The sequence below is a fragment of the Bombina bombina genome, chromosome 8 (genome assembly GCF_027579735.1).
Source record: "Bombina bombina isolate aBomBom1 chromosome 8, aBomBom1.pri, whole genome shotgun sequence".
Classification (NCBI taxonomy): Eukaryota; Metazoa; Chordata; class Amphibia; order Anura; family Bombinatoridae; genus Bombina; species Bombina bombina.
The window spans coordinates 284,318,928-284,337,018 of NC_069506.1; the positions used below are offsets into that span (position 1 = coordinate 284,318,928).

The 18,091-nt window shown below is 42.3% G+C and overlaps 1 protein-coding gene across 9 annotated transcripts in view; it reads right to left on the reverse strand.

Annotated features, from left to right (window-relative positions):
• PKNOX2 (PBX/knotted 1 homeobox 2) overlaps positions 1-18,091 on the reverse strand; it is a 1,550,023-nt gene that overhangs the window by 1,330,251 nt on the left and 201,681 nt on the right. For 3 of the 9 annotated variants that reach the window (XM_053691425.1, XM_053691427.1, XM_053691424.1), the window contains exon 1: positions 1,934-2,869. The exons of the other annotated variants lie outside the window; for them this stretch is intronic. The gene's annotated coding sequence lies outside the window, so the exon portion shown is untranslated. Of the gene's footprint in view, positions 1-1,933; positions 2,870-18,091 lie in introns of those variants that run through there. 9 annotated transcript variants of the gene reach the window in all.

Sequence of the window (18,091 nt, forward strand, 5' to 3'; positions counted from 1 at the left end):
TGTGTGTGTGTGTGTGTGTGTCTGTCTGTTCCTGACTGTTTGCCTGTCTATTACTGCCTTAGATGGCATATGAAGAAGAAATGGCTTTTCATATGTAAGAGAATAAGTTTATAACTATATACAACGGGCCAGTTTAGGAGTGGAGCGCAATTGATATCGGGTTTTGAGTTAATTTGCCGCAGATTAAATTGTATCTATGTATTTATGTGTATATATGTATTTACAGACATATATACACATATAAAACACATAAATACATATGTATACAATACACATATACAGAAGTGCATTGGCACCCTTTGCAGTTTAGTAGATTAAAACATGTAAAATCATATTTATGCAACATTCATTTATAGTATTTACTGTAAATATTTCACATTCCAATGTTCTGCACATAATAGAATACGTTTTAAGTCTTTCAAAATAGATATTCCTATCAGTATATATCTATACCTACATAAAATCATCTATATAAATAGGTATAGATATATCTTGTATCTATATTTAGAAACATGTATTTATGAATAAATAGAACTTATTGAGGCTTTTTTTCTACTTTTTTTGCTCCTTTGACTTCCATGGGGGAATAGGTTACCGTGCACTCGATATTGTAATTTGGTTTTATTGGCCACGTCGGGTTAGAGCAAGAGTGATAACTTTCTATTTTCAATTCGTAATACCAGTGCAACCCGACGCACACAAAAAATTTACTTGTAGCATAATTAACATTCTAGAAAAAGCGCTAAACAGGGCTCTACTCGTTATCTGGCCCAATGGCCTTTAGTTATGAAAGTCTGGCGGACCTGATCCGCCAGTGCGGATCAGGTCCGCCAGACTTCGCTGAATACGGCGAGCAATACGCTCAACGTATTCATCATTGCACCAGCAGCTCACAAGAGCTGCTGGTGCAACGCCGCCCCCTGCAGACTCGCGGCCAATAGGCCACCAGCAGGGAGGTGTCAATCAACCCGATCGTACTCAGAGCTGGCGGACAGGTTATGGAGCAGTGGTCTTTGTATCAAGCTCCATACGGAGCTTGATACATATGCCCCAATGTGTTTTATTCTTAATACAAATGTGTAATATATATATCCCACTAGTATCTGCACTCTCACTGCCAGGTAGTCCAATGACCAGGGGGCTTAGTCAGGATTAAATTTCAATAGTAAAACATATAGACTGCACTCAATGGATTTGTGAAAAAAATTAGATTTATTTTGTTACATCATAGTGACGTTTTTGAATCCACAGACCCCTTCCTATTTTTTTTAATTTACATTAACATTATCACATATACATACTGGAATGTAAACTATGCATAACACGTTTCGGTTTTCGCAATTTAGTTTGATTAGCGCAAATGAAGAATTAGTTATCTTAAGGCTCATTATGGAAATATTTAATATAAAATATTAATAATAATTATTAAAGATATGGTACCAGGCACTTCAGGACTTCCAGGGCTTGTGACATCACCAGCATTCCCACATTCCCGCGGCCCAATGCCGAACCACTAGAGCAACAGGGATGTAGGATAGGTGCAAGGGACAAAGCATACATGCTAAATACATTGTGCAGATGACAACCATCTAGACCAGCGGTCGCAAACCAGTGGTCCGTGGACCACTGGTGGTCCGTGAGAAAATGTTGGTGGTCCGTGACAACATCAAGCAGAAATTAATTTCCTCTGATGATGTCACCCCCGTTGCACCACAACTCCCTACAGTGCCTGGCTGGACATCAGTGAAAACAGACAGAGGAGTTAAATTATAATCTCCCTACGCACGTTTGGTAGTACTTCCATTATAAAGCCAGCAGAGGTTGGTATAGTCTTTGCTTGAAATAGTAGAATTAAAGTAAATTAAAGTATATAAAAAAAGGAAATCTTTAAAAAAAAATCTCTATTATATTTAATTTATTTTCTTCCCTTTACCTGTCTCTTTGTAGTAGTTTTCCTAATTCCTTCAGATGGGCTTACATCACTGTTTGTCTTCCTCCCCTCCATTTTTTGGTAAAAATGTTTTATTAAATATTAATTTGTTTTCATTCTAATAATTTTCCCGCGCACAAAGCCATTCCACCTGAATTCCAGTAATTGCCATCCAGCTGATCAGCCATATCGCACCAGTATTATAGTCATTGCCAGTAACATCAGTCGTGGTTAGCTCACATCCATATTGAGAGCTTTCTGATATAAACTTATTTTATGACTCCAATGTCTGTCCATAATCATAAGAAGTTTTGAATAATTCCTAACTGGGGAGGTAACTTGGAAGTCTTGTGGTCCTTTTAAACATAATTATTTTTCCCCACTTTTTGCCTCTCTGTTTCCAGCTCAAAAGTTGACACTCGCCCTTCATCTGTTATTTGGAAGTTTTCTCTCAGTTCTGTCATTCAGTTAGAAAAGAAACGAAGAGATGCAGACGGCTGTTTCCAAACATAACTCGACTTTATTCTGGTTAAAAAGTCTGTGAGTACACGATCACAAATAGTCACAAATGTAGCATTGACTAGAAAAGTACTGCTGCTGACATGTTTCGCCTGTCAAGGCGTAATCATAGCTACAGTTAAAACACCTGCTAACCTATTTAAGGCGGCTGGAGATACCTGATAGGTTAAAACTTCATTTAGTGTATCAATGAGTTAAATAAAAAAAACCTTAGCATTGACTTATCAATTAACAGCCTCAAAACAAATGCATAATGTGAGACACAATCCATACATATTAGTGAACCACCTCATACATATTTAAATGTATTTCTATGCTTATGCACACGTATGGCACATAGTAAAATACAGAATATAACCAGAAAAACATTCTCACTTATATACATAAGAATGTGTAGAATTTGTGAATATACAAATGAAGGAAGAGAACATAGATTACACTTTACATGTGATATGTAGGACACAATAAATCAAATGAGTACATAGTCAAATTGCATATATTATATTAACATGCATATGCAAATAGACACATACATTCAAACCACCTATTGTGCAAAATAAAACCCGTATAAAACTTAGGTAAAGTATTTTTGTGATTAAATACCAAATACAAGTAATTAAACTTTAAAAATGACGTGCATTCATTAGGATGCATGAATGTATATGTCCATACTGTAGCATTATATGGAAACCAGATTATGAAGATAACCATTTCTAAAAAGTGCAATCATAGGGATTGATAGAAGTTATGGGGACATGTAAATATAATAGATACACGAGCATGTGTACATGAACATGCTTATTACAGCTGCAGTTACAAACACAATCTGCGAAAGAGGGAGATATCAGAAACAATAGAATTTTATTTCCAGAAGTTAATAAGATTGTATTCTGAGTTCCGGCCCGAGGGAACTGGGGTCTGAAGTCTAAAAATCCAATACACCTCCCTCTTTCGCAGTAGTTTGTCACGGTCACATCCTCTAGGGGGGCAGTTGACTTATTCTATCGCTTGCCATCTCAAGCACATACACACACATTATAGAGGTTTGTATATTTAAAAAAAAATCAAGTTAGTGGTCCACTGGATTCAAAATTGTGAGTTTAGTTGTCCCTGAGGTCCGAAAGGTTGGCGACCCCTGATCTATACAACCTATCATGCATATAAAAGATCAATATTTACATTTTTTGCAAGAAAAACAGAATTTATGCTTACCTGATAAATTACTTTCTCCAACGGTGTGTCCGGTCCACGGCGTCATCCTTACTTGTGGGATATTCTCTTCCCCAACAGTAAATGGCAAAGAGCCCAGCAAAGCTGGTCACATGATCCCTCCTAGGCTCCGCCTTCCCCAGTCATTCGACCGACGTAAAGGAGGAATATGCATAGGAGAAATCATATGATACCGTGGTGACTGTAGTTAGAGAAAATAATTCATCAGACCTGATTAAAAAACCAGGGCGGGCCGTGGACCGGACACACCGTTGGAGAAAGTAATTTATCAGGTAATCATAAATTCTGTTTTCTCCAACATAGGTGTGTCCGGTCCACGGCGTCATCCTTACTTGTGGGAACCAATACCAAAGCTTTAGGACACGGATGATGGGAGGGAGCAAATCAGGTCACCTAGATGGAAGGCACCACGGCTTGCAAAACCTTTCTCCCAAAAATAGCCTCAGAAGAAGCAAAAGTATCAAATTTGTAAAATTTGGTAAAAGTGTGCAGTGAAGACCAAGTCGCTGCCTTACATATCTGCTCAACAGAAGCCTCGTTCTTGAAGGCCCATGTGGAAGCCACGGCCCTAGTGGAGTGAGCTGTGATTCTTTCAGGAGGCTGCCGTCCGGCAGTCTCATAAGCCAATCGGATGATGCTTTTAAGCCAAAAAGAGAGAGAGGTAGAAGTTGCTTTTTGACCTCTCCTTTTACCAGAATAAACAACAAACAAGGAAGAAGTTTGTCTGAAATCCTTTGTAGCCTCTAAATAGAATTTTAGAGCACGAACTACATCCAAATTGTGTAACAAACGTTCCTTCTTTGAAACTGGATTCGGACACAAAGAAGGCACGACTATCTCCTGGTTAATATTTTTGTTAGAAACAACTTTCGGAAGAAAACCAGGTTTAGTACGCAAAACCACCTTATCTGCATGGAACACCAGATAAGGAGGAGAACACTGCAGAGCAGATAACTCTGAAACTCTTCTAGCAGAAGAAATTGCAACCAAAAACAAAACTTTCCAAGATAATAACTTGATATCAACGGAATGTAGGGGTTCAAACGGAACCCCCTGAAGAACTGAAAGAACTAAATTGAGACTCCAAGGAGGAGTCAAAGGTTTGTAAACAGGCTTGATTCTAACCAGAGCCTGAACAAAAGCTTGAACATCTGGCACAGCCGCCAGCTTTTTGTGAAGTAAAACAGATAAAGCAGAAATCTGTCCCTTCAAAAGAACTTGCAGATAATCCTTTCTCCAAACCTTCTTGAAGAAAGGATAGAATCTTAGGAATTTTTATCTTGTTCCATGGGAATCCTTTAGATTCACACCAACAGATATATTTTTTCCATATTTTATGGTAGATTTTTCTAGTTACAGGCTTTCTAGCCTGAACAAGAGTATCAATGACAGAATCTGAGAACCCTCGCTTTGATAAAATCAAGCGTTCAATCTCCAAGCAGTCAGTTGGAGTGAGGCCAGATTCGGATGTTCGAACGGACCTTGAACAAGAAGGTCCTGTCTCAAAGGTAGCTTCCATGGTGGATCCGATGACATATTCACCAGATCTGCATACCAAGTCCTGCGTGGCCACGCAGGAGCTATCAAGATCACCGATACCCTCTCCTGTTTGATCCTGGCTACCAGCCTGGGAATGAGAGGAAACGGTGGGAACACATAAGCTAGGTTGAAGGTCCAAGGTGCTACTAGTGCATCCACTAGAGTCGCCTTGGGATCCCTGGATCTGGACCCGTAGCAAGGAACCTTGAAGTTCTGACGAGACGCCATCAGATCCACGTCTGGAATTCCCCACAATTGAATTATTTGGGCAAAGATTTCCGGATGGAGTTCCCACTCCCCCGGATGAAATGTCTGACGACTCAGAAAATCCGCTTCCCAATTTTCCACTCCTGGGATGTGGATTGCAGACAAGTGGCAGGAGTGAGTCTCCGCCCATTGAATTATTTTGGTCACTTCTTCCATCGCCAGGGAACTCCTTGTTCCCCCCTGATGGTTGATATACGCAACAGTCGTCATGTTGTCTGATTGAAACCTTATGAATTTGGCCTTTGCTAGCTGAGGCCAAGCCTTGAGAGCATTGAATATCGCTCTCAGTTCCAGAATATTTATCGGGAGAAGAGATTCTTCCCGAGACCAAAGACCCTGAGCTTTCAGGGGTTCCCAGACCGCGCCCCAGCCCACCAGACTGGCGTCGGTCGTGACAATGACCCACTCTGGTCTGCGGAAGCTCATCCCTTGCGACAGGTTGTCCAGGGTCAGCCACCAACGGAGTGAATCTCTGGTCCTCTGATCTACTTGTATCGTCGGAGACAAGTCTGTATAATCCCCATTCCACTGACTGAGCATGCACAGTTGTAATGGTCTTAGATGAATTCGCGCAAAAGGAACTATGTCCATTGCCGCGACCATCAAACCTATTACTTCCATGCACTGCGCTATGGAAGGAAGAAGAACAGAATGAAGTACTTGACAAGAGCTTAGAAGTTTTGATTTTCTGGCCTCTGTCAGAAAAATCCTCATGTCTAAGGAGTCTATTATTGTTCCCAAGAAGGGAACTCTTGTTGACGGGGATAGAGAACTTTTTTCTACGTTCACTTTCCACCCGTGAGATCTGAGAAAGGCCAGGACAATGTCCGTATGAGCCTTTGCTTTTGACAGAGACGACGCATGAATCAGTATGTCGTCCAAGTAAGGTACTACTGCAATGCCCCTTGGTCTTAGCACCGCTAGAAGGGACCCTAGTACCTTTGTGAAAATTCTTGGAGCAGTGGCTAATCCGAATGGAAGTGCCACAAACTGGTAATGCTTGTCCAGAAAGGCGAACCTTAGGAACCGATGATGTTCCTTGTGGATAGGAATATGTAGATACGCATCCTTTAAATCCACCGTGGTCATGAATTGACCTTCCTGGATGGTAGGAAGAATTGTCCGAATGGTTTCCATTTTGAACGATGGAACCCTGAGAAATTTGTTTAGGATCTTGAGATCTAGGATTGGTCTGAATGTTCCCTCTTTTTTGGGAACTATGAACAGATTGGAGTAGAATCCCATCCCTTGTTCTCCTAATGGAACAGGATGAATCACTCCCATTTTTAACAGGTCTTCTACACAATGTAAGAATGCCTGTCTTTTTATGTGGTCTGAAGACAATTGAGACCTGTGGAACCTTCCCCTTGGGGGTAGCTCCTTGAATTCCAGAAGATAACCTTGGGAGACTATTTCTAGCGCCCAAGGATCCAGAACATCTCTTGCCCAAGCCTGAGCGAAAAGAGAAAGTCTGCCCCCCACCAGATCCGGTCCCGGATCGGGGGCCAACATCTCATGCTGTCTTGGTAGCAGTGGCAGGTTTCTTGGCCTGCTTACCTTTGTTCCAGCCTTGCATTGGCCTCCAGGCTGGCTTGGTTTGAGAAGTATTACCCTCTTGCTTAGAGGATGTAGAACTTGAGGCTGGTTCGTTTCTGCGAAAGGGACGAAAATTTGGTTTATTTTTAGCCTTAAAAAACCTATCCTGAGGAAGGGCGTGGCCCTTTCCCCCAGTGATATCTGAAATAATCTCTTTCAAGTCAGGGCCAAACAGCGTTTTCCCCTTGAAAGGTATGTTAAGCAATTTGTTCTTGGAGGACGCATCCGCTGACCAAGACTTTAGCCAAAGCGCTCTGCGCGCCACAATAGCAAACCCTGAATTTTTCGCCGCTAATCTAGCTAATTGCAAAGTGGCGTCTAAAGTAAAACAGTTAGCCAATTTAAGAGCGTGAACTCTGTCCATAATCTCCTCATAAGAAGATTCTTTATCGAGCGACTTTTCTAGTTCATCGAACCAGAAACACGCTGCTGTAGTGACAGGAACAATGCATGAAATTGGTTGTAGAAGGTAACCTTGCTGAACAAACATCTTTTTAAGCAAACCCTCTAATTTTTTATCCATAGGATCTTTGAAAGCACAACTATCTTCTATAGGGATAGTAGTGCGTTTGTTTAGAGTAGAAACCGCCCCCTCGACCTTGGGGACTGTCTGCCATAAGTCCTTTCTAGGGTCGACCATAGGAAACAATTTCTTAAATATAGGGGGAGGGACAAAAGGTATGCTGGGCCTTTCCCATTCTTTGTTTACAATGTCCGCCACCCGCTTGGGTATAGGAAAAGCTTCGGGGGGCACCGGGACCTCTAGGAACTTGTCCATCTTACATAATTTCTCTGGAATGACCAAATTGTCACAATCATCCAGAGTAGACAACACCTCCTTAAGCAGAGCGCGGAGATGTTCCAATTTAAATTTGAATGTAATAACATCAGGTTCAGCTTGCTGAGAAATTTTCCCTGAATCTGAAATTTCTCCCTCAGACAAAACCTCCCTGGCCCCTTCAGACTGGTGTAGGGGCATGTCAGAACCATTATCATCAGCGTCCTCATGCTCTACAGTATTTTCTAAAACAGAGCAGTCGCGCTTTCGCTGATAAGTGGGCATTTTGGCTAAAATGTTTTTGATAGAATTATCCATTACAGCCGTTAATTGTTGCATAGTAAGGAGTATTGGCGCACTAGATGTACTAGGGACCTCCTGTGTGGGCAAGACTGGCGTAGACGAAGGAGGGGATGATGCAGTACCATGCTTACTCCCCTCACTTGAGGAATCATCTTGGGCATCATTTTCTCTAAATTGTTTGTCACATACATCACATCTATTTAAATGAGAAGGAACCTTGGCTTCCTCACATACAGAACATAGTCTATCTGATAGTTCAGACATGTTAAACAGGCATAAACTTGATAACAAAGTACAAAAAACAGAATTTATGTTTACCTGATAAATTTCTTTCTCCAACGGTGTGTCCGGTCCACGGCGTCATCCTTACTTGTGGGATATTCTCTTCCCCAACAGGAAATGGCAAAGAGCCCAGCAAAGCTGGTCACATGATCCCTCCTAGGCTCCGCCTACCCCAGTCATTCGACCGACGTTAAGGAGGAATATTTGCATAGGAGAAACCATATGGTACCGTGGTGACTGTAGTTAAAGAAAATAAAATATCAGACCTGATTAAAAAAACCAGGGCGGGCCGTGGACCGGACACACCGTTGGAGAAAGAAATTTATCAGGTAAACATAAATTCTGTTTTCTCCAACATAGGTGTGTCCGGTCCACGGCGTCATCCTTACTTGTGGGAACCAATACCAAAGCTTTAGGACACGGATGAAGGGAGGGAGCAAATCAGGTCACCTAAATGGAAGGCACCACGGCTTGCAAAACCTTTCTCCCAAAAATAGCCTCAGAAGAAGCAAAAGTATCAAACTTGTAAAATTTGGTAAAAGTGTGCAGTGAAGACCAAGTCGCTGCCCTACATATCTGATCAACAGAAGCCTCGTTCTTGAAGGCCCATGTGGAAGCCACAGCCCTAGTGGAATGAGCTGTGATTCTTTCGGGAGGCTGCCGTCCGGCAGTCTCGTAAGCCAATCTGATGATGCTTTTAATCCAAAAAGAGAGAGAGGTAGAAGTTGCTTTTTGACCTCTCCTTTTACCTGAATAAACAACAAACAAGGAAGATGTTTGTCTAAAATCCTTTGTAGCATCTAAATAGAATTTTAGAGCGCGAACAACATCCAAATTGTGCAACAAACGTTCCTTCTTTGAAACTGGTTTTGGACACAGAGAAGGTACGATAATCTCCTGGTTAATGTTTTTGTTAGAAACAACTTTTGGAAGAAAACCAGGTTTAGTACGTAAAACCACCTTATCTGCATGGAACACCAGATAAGGAGGAGAACACTGCAGAGCAGATAATTCTGAGACTCTTCTAGCAGAAGAAATCGCAACTAAAAACAAAACTTTCCAAGATAATAACTTAATATCAACGGAATGTAAGGGTTCAAACGGAACCCCCTGAAGAACTGAAAGAACTAAATTGAGACTCCAGGGAGGAGTCAAAGGTTTGTAAACAGGCTTGATTCTAACCAGAGCCTGAACAAAGGCTTGAACATCTGGCACAGCTGCCAGCTTTTTGTGAAGTAATACCGACAAGGCAGAAATCTGTCCCTTCAGGGAACTTGCAGATAATCCTTTTTCCAATCCTTCTTGAAGGAAGGATAGAATCCTAGGAATCTTAACCTTGTCCCAAGGGAATCCTTTAGATTCACACCAACAGATATATTTTTTCCAAATCTTGTGGTAAATCTTTCTAGTCACAGGCTTTCTGGCCTGAACAAGAGTATCGATAACAGAATCTGAGAATCCTCGCTTCGATAAAATCAAGCGTTCAATCTCCAAGCAGTCAGCTGGAGTGAAACCAGATTCGGATGTTCGAACGGACCCTGAACAAGAAGGTCTCGTCTCAAAGGTAGCTTCCAAGGTGGAGCCGATGACATATTCACCAGATCTGCATACCAAGTCCTGCGTGGCCACGCAGGAGCTATCAGGATCACCGACGCCCTCTCCTGCTTGATCCTGGCTATCAGCCTGGGGATGAGAGGAAATGGCGGGAACACATAAGCTAGTTTGAAGGTCCAAGGTGCTACTAGTGCATCCACTAGAGCCGCCTTGGGATCCCTGGATCTGGCCCCGTAGCAAGGAACTTTGAAGTTCTGACGAGAGGCCATCAGATCCATGTCTGGAATGCCCCACAGGTGAGTGACTTGGGCAAAGATTTCCGGATGGAGTTCCCACTCCCCCGGATGCAATGTCTGCCGACTCAGAAAATCCGCTTCCCAATTTTCCACTCCTGGGATGTGGATAGCAGACAGGTGGCAGGAGTGAGACTCCGCCCAAAGAATAATTTTGGTTACTTCTTCCATCGCTAGGGAACTCCTTGTTCCCCCCTGATGGTTGATGTACGCAACAGTCGTCATGTTGTCTGATTGAAACCGTATGAACCTGGTCCTCGCAAGCTGGGGCCAGGCCTGGAGAGCATTGAATATCGCTCTCAGTTCCAGAATATTTATCGGTAGAAGAGATTCTTCCCGAGACCAAAGACCCTGAGCTTTCAGGGATCCCCAGACCGCGCCCCAGCCTATCAGACTGGCGTCGGTCGTGACAATGACCCACTCTGGTCTGTGGAACATCATCCCTTGAGACAGATTGTCCAGGGACAGCCACCAACGGAGTGAGTCTCTGGTCCTCTGATTTACTTGTATCTTCGGAGACAAGTCTGTATAGTCCCCATTCCACTGACTGAGCATGCACAGTTGTAATGGTCTTAGATGAATGCGCGCAAAAGGAACTATGTCCATCGCCGCCACCATCAACCCGATCACTTCCATGCACTGAGCTATGGAAGGAAGAGGAACGGAATGAAGTATCCGACAAGAGTCCAGAAGCTTTGTTTTTCTGGCCTCTGTTAGAAAGATCCTCATTTCTAAGGAATCTATAATTGTTCCCAAGAAGGGAACCCTTGTTGACGGGGATAGAGAACTCTTTTCCACGTTCACTTTCCAGCCGTGAGATCTGAGAAAGGCCAGGACAATGTCCGTGTGAGCCTTTGCTTGAGGAAGGGACGACGCTTGAATCAGAATGTCGTCCAGGTAAGGTACTACTGCAATGCCCCTTGGTCTTAGCACCGCTAGAAGGGACCCTAGTACCTTTGTGAAAATCCTTGGAGCAGTGGCTAATCCGAAAGGAAGCGCCACGAACTGGTAATGTTTGTCCAGGAATGCAAACCTTAGGAACCGATGATGTTCCTTGTGGATAGGAATATGTAGATACGCATCCTTTAAATCCACCGTGGTCATGAATTGACCTTCCTGGATGGAAGGAAGGATAGTTCGAATGGTTTCCATCTTGAACGATGGGACCTTGAGAAATTTGTTTAAGATCTTGAGATCTAGGATTGGTCTGAACGTTCCCTCTTTTTTGGGAACTATGAACAGATTGGAGTAGAACCCCATCCCTTGTTCTCTTAATGGAACAGGATGAATCACTCCCATTTTTAACAGGTCTTCTACACAATGTAAGAACGCCTGTCTTTTTATGTGGTCTGAAGACAACTGCGACCTGTGGAACCTCCCCCTTGGGGGAAGTCCCTTGAATTCCAGAAGATAACCCTGGGAGACTATTTCTAGCGCCCAAGGATCCAGAACATCTCTTGCCCAAGCCTGAGCGAAGAGAGAGAGTCTGCCCCCCACCAGATCCGGTCCCGGATCGGGGGCCAATATTTCATGCTGTCTTGGTAGCAGTGGCAGGTTTCTTGGCCTGCTTTCCCTTGTTCCAGCCTTGCATTGGTCTCCAAGCTGGCTTGGCCTGAGAAGTATTACCCTCTTGCTTAGAGGACGTAGCACCTTGGGCTGGTCCGTTTTTACGAAAGGGACGAAAATTAGGTCTATTTTTTGCCTTGAAAGGCCGATCCTGAGGAAGGGCGTGGCCCTTACCCCCAGTGATATCAGAGATAATCTCTTTCAAGTCAGGACCAAACAACGTTTTCCCCTTGAAAGGAATGTTTAGTAGCTTGTTCTTGGAAGACGCATCAGCCGACCAAGATTTCAACCAAAGCGCTCTGCGCGCCACAATAGCAAACCCAGAGTTCTTAGCCGCTAACTTAGCCAATTGCAAAGAGGCGTCTAGAGTGAAAGAATTAGCCAATTTGAGAGCATTGATTCTGTCCATAATCTCCTCATAAGGAGGAGAGTCACTATCGAGCACCTTAAGCAGTTCATCAAACCAGAAATATGCGGCAGTAGTGACAGGGACAATGCATGAAATGGGTTGTAGAAGGTAACCCTGCTGAACAAACATCTTTTTAAGCAAACCTTCTAATTTTTTATCCATAGGATCTTTGAAAGCACAACTATCCTCTATGGGAATAGTGGTGCGTTTGTTTAAAGTAGAAACCGCTCCCTCGACCTTGGGGACTGACTGCCATAAGTCCTTTCTGGGGTCGACCATAGGAAACAATCTTTTAAATATGGGGGGAGGGACGAAAGGAATACCGGGCCTTTCCCATTCTTTATTAACAATGTCCGCCACCCGCTTGGGTATAGGAAAAGCTTCTGGGAGCCCCGGCACCTCTAGGAACTTGTCCATTTTACATAGTTTCTCTGGGATGACTAAATTTTCACAATCATCCAGAGTGGATAATACCTCCTTAAGCAAAATGCGGAGATGTTCCAATTTAAATTTAAATGTAATCACATCAGATTCAGCCTGCTGAGAAATGTTCCCTAAATCAGTAATTTCTCCCTCAGACAAAACCTCCCTGGCCCCCTCAGATTGGGTTAGGGGCCCTTCAGAGATATTAATATCAGCGTCGTCATGCTCTTCAGTAACTAAAACAGAGCAGCCACGCTTACGCTGACAAGGGTTCATTTTGGCTAAAATGTTTTTGACAGAATTGTCCATTACAGCCGTTAATTGTTGCATAGTAAGGAGTATTGGCGCGCTAGATGTACTAGGGGCCTCCTGAGTGGGCAAGACTCGTGTAGACGAAGGAGGGAATGATGCAGTACCATGCTTACTCCCCTCACTTGAGGAATCATCTTGGGCATCATTGTCATTATCACATAAATCACATTTATTTAAATGAATAGGAATTCTGGCTTCCCCACATTCAGAACACAGTCTATCTGGTAGTTCAGACATGTTAAACAGGCATAAACTTGATCAGAAAGTACAAAAAACGTTTTAAAATAAAACCGTTACTGTCACTTTAAATTTTAAACTGAACACACTTTATTACTGCAATTGCGAAAAAACATGAAGGAATTGTTCAAAATTCACCAAATTTTCACCACAGCGTCTTAAAGCCTTGAAAATATTGCACACCAATTTTGGAAGCTTTAACCCTTAAAATAACGGAACCGGAGCCGTTTTAAGCTTTAAACCCCTTTACAGTCCCTGGTATCTGCTTTGCTGAGACCCAACCAAACCCAAAGGGGAATACGATACCAAATGACGCCTTCAGAAGTCTTTTATAAGTATCAGAGCTCCTCTCACATGCGACTGCATGCCATGCCTCTCAAAAACAAGTGCGCAACACCGGCGCGAAAATGAGACTCTGCCTATGCTTTGGGAAAGCCCCTAAAGAATAAGGTGTCTAAAACAGTGCCTGCCGATATTATTATATCAAAATACCCAGATAAAATTATTCCTCAAGGCTAAATATGTGTTAATAATCAATCGATTTAGCCCAGAAAAAGTCTACAGGTTAAATAAGCCCTTGTGAAGCCCTTATTTACAATCGTAATAAACATGGCTTACCGGATCCCATGGGGAAAATGACAGCTTCCAGCATTACATCGTCTTGTTAGAATGTGTCATACCTCAAGCAGCAAGGGACTGCAAACTGTTCCCCCAACTGAAGTTAATTGCTCTCAACAGTCCTGTGTGGAACAGCCATGGATTTTAGTTACGGTTGCTAAAATCATTTTCCTCATACAAACAGAATTCTTCATCTCTTTTCTGTTTCTGAGTAAATAGTACGTACCAGCACTATTTGAAAATAACAAACTCTTGATTGAATAATGAAAAACTACAGTTAAACACTAAAAAACTCTAAGCCATCTCCGTGGAGATGTTGCCTGTACAACGGCAAAGAGAATGACTGGGGTAGGCGGAGCCTAGGAGGGATCATGTGACCAGCTTTGCTGGGCTCTTTGCCATTTCCTGTTGGGGAAGAGAATATCCCACAAGTAAGGATGACGCCGTGGACCGGACACACCTATGTTGGAGAAAACGTTTTAAAATAAAACCGTTACTGTCACTTTAAATTTTAAACTGAACACACTTTATTACTGAATATGTGAAAAAGTATTAAGGAATTGTTCAAAATTCACCAAAATTTCACCACAGTTTCTTAAAGCCTTAAAAGTATTGCACACCAAATTTGAAAGCTTTAACTCTTAAAATAACGGAACCGGAGCCGTTTTTATATTTAACCCCTATACAGTCCCTGGTATCTGCTTTGCTGAGACCCAACCAAGCCCAGAGGGGAATACGATACCAAATGACGCCTTCAGTAAGCTTTTTCTGTGTATCTGAGCTCCTCACACATGCATCTGCATGCCTTGCTTCCCAAAAACAACTGCGCATTAGTGGCGCGAAAATGAGGCTCTGCCTATGATTAGAGAAGGCCCCCAGTGAAAAAGGTGTCCAATACAGTGCCTGCCGTTTTTTTAACATAATTCCCAAGAATAAAATAACTCCTCAAAGCTATAAACTATTAAAAATGCTTATAAATTAATCGTTTTAGCCCAGAAAAATGTCTACCAGTCTTTAAAGCCCTTGTGAAGCCCTTTATTCTTATTAATAAAAATGGCTTACCGGATCCCATAGGGAAAATGACAGCTTCCAGCATTACCAAGTCTTGTTAGAAATGTGTCATACTTCAAGCAGCAAAGTCTGCACACTGTTTCCCCCAACTGAAGTTACTTCATCTCAACAGTCCTGTGTGGAAACAGCCATCGATTTTAGTAACGGTTGCTAAAATCATCTTCCTCTTACAAACAGAAATCTTCATCCTTTTTTCTGTTTCAGAGTAAATAGTACATACCAGCACTATTTTAAAATAACAAACTCTTGATTGAAGAATAAAAACTACATTTAACACCAAAAAACTCTTAACCATCTCCGTGGAGATGTTGCCTGTGCAACGGCAAAGAGAATGACTGGGGAAGGCGGAGCCTAGGAGGGATCATGTGACCAGCTTTGCTGGGCTCTTTGCCATTTCCTGTTGGGGAAGAGAATATCCCACAAGTAAGGATGACGCCGTGGACCGGACACACCTATGTTGGAGAAAAGGTTAAGATAAAATTATTAGCCGATTCAGAAACTAACAGCAAACGCAGGTTTGTGCACAAGTAGAGACTGCTCATTGGCTGATAAGGAAAATCCCGACAGCTCTATTGGTGGACAGGGACAAGCCTCCATATAAGAATGAAAAACAAAAAAGTTTCTCTTTCTTAAGCACAGGAATATGTAAAAACACGGGAATATATTGTGCATTGTTAAATGCAGGAAATATAAAATGACCAGTAACTACATTACCATTAGAAAATCCTCATGCACGTGACACACATTTAATGTCATTTCCCTTTTCTTTAAACACTTTTCCCTTTGGTTAAATCCCATCTGGCACAATGTTCTCACATTATTCTGCACCTTGTAAGATTTACTGATACAGCTGTAGAAATTGTTCTTCTGATCATGAATGCACATGGTGATAACAAAGAGGTAAAGCTAAGCCGACGACTGTCACTTCAAATAATTTGACAACAGTAAACTGAATATAAAAACAGCGGAGATCCCAAGTGAATCAGTGTGCCTGTTTATGGGCGTGTAACTTCCCCTGAGGAACAAATACAACACTGAATATAAAAACAGCGGAGATCCCAAGTGAATCAGTGTGCCTGTTTATGGGCGTGTAACTTCCCCTGAGGAACAAATACAAAACTGAATATAAAAACAGCAGAGATCCCCAGTGAATCAGTGTGCCTGTTTATGGGCATGTAACTTCCCCTGAGGAACAAATACAACACTAAATATATAAAAACAGCAGAGATCCCAAGTGAATCAGTGTGCCTGTTTATGGGCGTGTAACTTCCCCTGAGGAACAAATACAAAACTGAATATAAAAACAGCAGAGATCCCCAGTGAATCAGTGTGCCTGTTTATGGGCGTGTAACTTCCCCTGAGGAACAAATACAAAACTGAATATAAAAACAGCAGAGATCCCCAGTGAATCAGTGTGCCTGTTTATGGGCGTGTAACTTCCCCTGAGGAACAAATACAACACTGAATATAAAAACAGCAGAGATCCCAAGCGAATCAGTGTGCCTGTTTATGGGCGTGTAACTTCCCCTGAGGAACAAATACAAAACTGAATATAAAAACAGCAGAGATCCCCAGTGAATCAGTGTGCCTGTTTATGGGCGTGTAACTTCCCCTGAGGAACAAATACAAAACTGAATATAAAAACAGCAGAGATCCCCAGTGAATCAGTGTGCCTGTTTATGGGCATGTAACTTCCCCTGAGGAACAAATACAACACTAAATATATAAAAACAGCAGAGATCCCAAGTGAATCAGTGTGCCTGTTTATGGGCGTGTAACTTCCCCTGAGGAACAAATACAAAACTGAATATAAAAACAGCAGAGATCCCCAGTGAATCAGTGTGCCTGTTTATGGGCGTGTAACTTCCCCTGAGGAACAAATACAAAACTGAATATAAAAACAGCAGAGATCCCCAGTGAATCAGTGTGCCTGTTTATGGGCGTGTAACTTCCCCTGAGGAACAAATACAACACTGAATATAAAAACAGCGGAGATCCCAAGCGAATCAGTGTGCCTGTTTATGGGCATGTAACTTCCCCTGAGGAACAAATACAAAACTGAATATAAAAACAGCAGAGATCCCCAGTGAATCAGTGTGCCTGTTTTTGGGCGTGTAACTTCCCCTGAGGAACAAATACAACACTGAATATAAAAACAGCAGAGATCCCAAGAGAATAGGTCTGCCTGTTTATGGGCGTGTAACTTCCCCTCAGGGACAAATACAACACTGAATATAAATACAGCAGAGATCCCCACCGAATCAGTGTACCTGTTTATGGGCATGTAATTTCCCCTGAGGAACAAATACAACACTGAATATAAAAACATCAGAGATCCCCAGTGAATCAGTGTGCCTGTTTATGGGTGTGTAAATTCCCCTGAGGAACAAATACAACACTGATTCACTGGGGATATCTGCTGTTTTTATATTCAGTGTTGTATTTGTTCCTCAGGGGAAGTAACACGCCCATAAACAGGCACACCTATTCGCTTGGGATCTCTGCTGTTTTTATATTCAGTGTTGTATTTGTTCCTCAGGGGAAGTTAATACAACACTGAATATAAATACAGCAGAGATCCCAAGCGAATCAGTGTGCCTGTTTATGGGCATGTAATTTCCCCTGAGGGACAAATACAAACACTGAATATAAATACAGCAGAGATCCCCAGCGAATGAGTGTGCCTGTTTATGGGCGTGTAACTTCCCCTGAGGGACAAATACAACACTGAATATAAAAACAGCAGAGATCCCCAGCAAATCAGTGTGCATGTTTATGGGCATGTAACTTCCCCTGAGGAACAAATACAACACTGAATATAAAAACTGCAGAAATCCCCAGTGAATCAGTGTGCCTGTTTATGGGCGTGTAACCTCCCCTGAGGAACAAATACAACACTGAATATAAAAACAGCAGAAATCCCCAGTGAATCAGTGTGCCTGTTTATGGGCATGTAACTTCCCCTGAGGAACAAATACAACACTGAATATAAAAACAGCAGAGATCCCCAGAGAATCAGTGTGCCTGTTTATAGGCATGTAACTTCCCCTGAGGAATAAATACAATACTGAATATAAATACAGCAGACATCCCAGCTAATCAGTGTGCCTGTTTATGGGCGTGTAACTTCCCCATAGGAATAAATACAACAATGAATATAAATA